Source organism: Rhagoletis pomonella, unplaced genomic scaffold (assembly GCF_013731165.1).
Source record: "Rhagoletis pomonella isolate Grant_MI unplaced genomic scaffold, Rhpom_1.0 Rhpom_scaffold_00016, whole genome shotgun sequence".
NCBI classification, from domain to species: domain Eukaryota; kingdom Metazoa; phylum Arthropoda; class Insecta; order Diptera; family Tephritidae; genus Rhagoletis; species Rhagoletis pomonella.
The window spans coordinates 342,479-346,422 of record NW_023458570.1 but is presented as its reverse complement, the minus strand read 5'-3'; positions in this window follow the sequence as shown (position 1 = coordinate 346,422).

Sequence of the window (3,944 nt, the reverse complement as noted above, 5' to 3'; positions counted from 1 at the left end):
GAAGATGAAGATGAAGATGAAGATGAAGATGAAGATGAAGATGAAGACTTAAGAACTTAAGAAATAACGATTTAACTTGGAACGGTTTAATTATTTTCCCAATGATTTCGGGCTATTGTGTCCGTGTGGGTAACCCGATCAAAAAAAACACACTTGTAGCCAAGGGTCTACGCATTATTGTGACACCTAATTTTGCGGTTACTAATTTATTAATAAACTCGGTCTGAAAAATGCACTTTTTGTGAATTCCGGAGTGAGTTCTACGCAAATATACTGTGGATGGCGTAGCCGGAGTTTTATGCACAACAAATGTTGAATACCTTTGACAATAAAAAGGTGTTCTGCACAAAAGTACTGTTTATCGAGTTTACATTTCCGGTGTAAAAATGCTAATTTTATACCATTTTCCAATGGTTCCCCAGAGGCAAGGCGCATCAGTACAAGGTGGTGTTGATTGATCAGCTGATTGGATATTTTTGTCTCTACACTAGTACAGGAGAATGTCATCCAAGACGAAGCCAAAAAGCAAGAACAAAATACACGGGACTTTTACTTATATGCAAACACCACCTCCTTGTATGGATGCGCCTTGCCCAGAGGTATGTGGAATGTTTCGAGGTATCAGGGGCCAATTTCATAAAAGTGGCAGGTGCGACAATTGTCGATTTTTCTATGAAATTTCGCTGCCAGAATTATCGGCGACATCTTACCTGCAGGGATGCCGTTTGGATCTAAATAGATCCAATTGGATACATTTTTAGGCGAATTTTTGCGGGATACTTATTGTTTAGGTCCGCGACAAATCGTCTAGGGGGGCCGGTATGTTTAGACGCGACTGCTAACACCAGGCGCCTAAATGCATGCTATGTACTGCTGCATGTGCAAAAATTTCCTTCATTAAATTAATGAAATTTATGTACATGCACTTCTCAACTGCCATGTAATAAAACTTTCTTAAGTTTTAATTTGATGGCAGTTCAAAGTATGCTCTGCCTAGTCGGATGCATCCTCCGGACACTGCTTCCGGAGCATTCTGCGGACTCTGCATGGCTTACAACCATGCGGAGGTGGTAATAGTTGATTACCATTGGCCACAGTGCCTACCCACTACTTTTTTGGTCCAATAAATATTTTTTTATATACATACATGCAAACATACTGGTCTCCCCTCTCACTGAGTTATTCACTTATTTTTTCCGGTCAGTATAAATGTGGATACTTTTTTAAATAGGCCAAAATTTTATATTTCCTATAAAGTTTTTTTCGTTCAAAAATCGATTTTCATTAAAGATGGTAGAAAGCATTACGTTTTCTGAACGTATAATGAATCGCTATTAAGGGTGAAATTAAAGCATTTTATTTTTTGTGAACGAAGCAATGAACATATGAAGAGATCTCACCAAAATAGGTATAAGCGCAATTGCTTTAATTAGCTTAAAAGGATGCTTTAAGCAAGATCTTAATATACATATCATCGTTTAAAGTACAAAACCGCGTATCAACAAAATGTAAAACCGCGTATGTGAGGTTGCATAAATTATTTTCTAGAGAGTAAAAACACTCATATTTCAAAATGGTTCTCTTTTTTATAAAGCAATCGCATTTCTAGCTAGTATATTTCAGGACGAATGGATAAGGATTGAGCCAAGAGCTTGTGTGAGCAAATCCAATTTTTGGCACCAAATGTCAGTTACGCGGTTTTGCAGAATGACGATACGCGGTTTTGTACTTTAAACGACGATATACATATATAAATTAAATTATACCCTTTCTGTAGTAATATCTTTCATATCACATATTTTCATTTGTTAATTTAAAAAGAAAGAAGATTTCAATGCAGTTCAAAAAACTGAATTTGATTTTTTTAAGGAGACTTTTATGAATTTTACTGAAAAGACTTTAAATACACTCTAAAATTTTTTATTTATTTGCGCATATTAATAGGTAACCAGTTTCCTCTTTTAATGTGTGCAAATTCGCACGCCGTGTAATAAAATTAATCATTGCCTGTTTACTCGTACATACCAAATTTGTCGCAAGAGCAAAATTACACATAAAATGTTTAAAATAAAGTAATGTTTATTATTAGTAGGAAATGAGTAGTCCACTTGCAAACAGCGTTATATGATTTTATAATAGAAAGCCATAAATTTGAAAAAGTGACTACGACAACAAGTAACATTTAAATTGAATCTTTTTTATTATTACCTGAAAATTTGGATAAATAGGAGCCTTATAAAATGGTAACATAACATAACATGTCATAAGATAACAGTCTATACGACCTAAAGCAGCTTTCTAAGTTCATCAGAAGATTGATACTGTTGAAAGTTCATAAATAAGTATGATAGCGACTTTTGGAAGAAGACTTAACATTTGATGCTATTTTTTTCAGAATATAAAAAGATTTTGCACTCTGTTGTTAGTGGACATGAAACTACTTTAAATACTGGTACGTAATCCGCCAAAAACTAAGAATCGAAAAAATAATACATAGCGCACTTTGCAAGTAGACTACTCAAATGTATTTGTAGTTTGAAAATTTTTGCAATTTTAAACATTCTATATATGTGTATTTATGTGTATATTTTAAAGATCCCAAGTTCAAAATCAAATACTGAACATCTTATACGTGTATTTATACAGATTCTTGTTGAAAAATGATACTTTTCAGTAGTAGTTTTACATGCTCTTTTTAGAGTGTACTTACTACTTATTATATTTACTTTGCAAAATACTTATGCACAAAAAATGTACTTTATAAATTGAAATTACAAATGCTTGATTTTATGCACATGTATTCCAAGTCCTTAGGATGGGTTAAATTATGTCTTTTTCATGAAAACGTTTGGTTTTCTTACAAATTGTGAGATGTATATGTAACAAAAAAAATTGGATACATTTGGATACATTTTTTGGCTTGGTCAGGGATACATTTTCTTGAGACGGCGCGGCAACACTGCTTACCTGTTTCATATACGTTAATAGGCAACTGTTAAAATTTTTGGGAAACGTCAGTGATAATATGGAATATTTTCGACAATTGTGCTGACAATTGTCACTCTGACAAAATTGTAGCGACAATGGCGACAAACCCGAATAGCGTTTTACAAATAGAGTTTTCTAACTTTATTTATGTGGTTATTGCGCGCATTTCATTACTTTTCAATAATTTGAATATTTCTAAAAACTAAAATAATGCAAATGCAATTGTTACATATGATTTACATATGAGTTTCATATGACTGGCGACAATTTTGTCAACGACAATTTTGAACCCCGACAATGACAATTTGTGACTTTTCAATGGAATTTCTCATGGAATTTAAGAGGTGGTGACAATTGTTTTTATGAAACAAAACACCCACCAAATTGTCGAATTGGCACTGACAACTTGGAAAATGCTTACCGTTAAAAATTATCACTGTCACACGCCCAATCCCCCACCTTCCACTAACCCAAAAACAGTGGGCAAATAACTAAACATTTCCATTTTAACTATTTGTGCGTTAATATTTCTGCGTAGTTTTACACAATTATTGAAACCAGTGCTGCCATCTTTTGATTTTCAAAAAACACCAAAAACTTGGAAAAAAGCGTTTTACCCCACTAAAGGCACCAAATTTTTTTGAATCAAGGGATGCTTTTTTCATAAGATAATACCGAAGTACTGCACATTAAAACTGGTATATCTCGAGAAAGAAAAATCGAATCGCATCAAACGAAAATGATGCCCTAATTAGAAATGAGCAAATAACTTGATGTTTTCATTATATAACCCCAAATATCGCTAAAAATCGTGTTTTTGGCACTTTGAGGTTAGGATATCTAAAAATTCTAGTGCTAGAGCAATTGGAGGCCAGATTTGAATTCAGCACCAAGAAACGATGTGTTTTACTCAGGTGGTAAAACAAACAAAATTTGTACAAATAATTAGAAAAGAA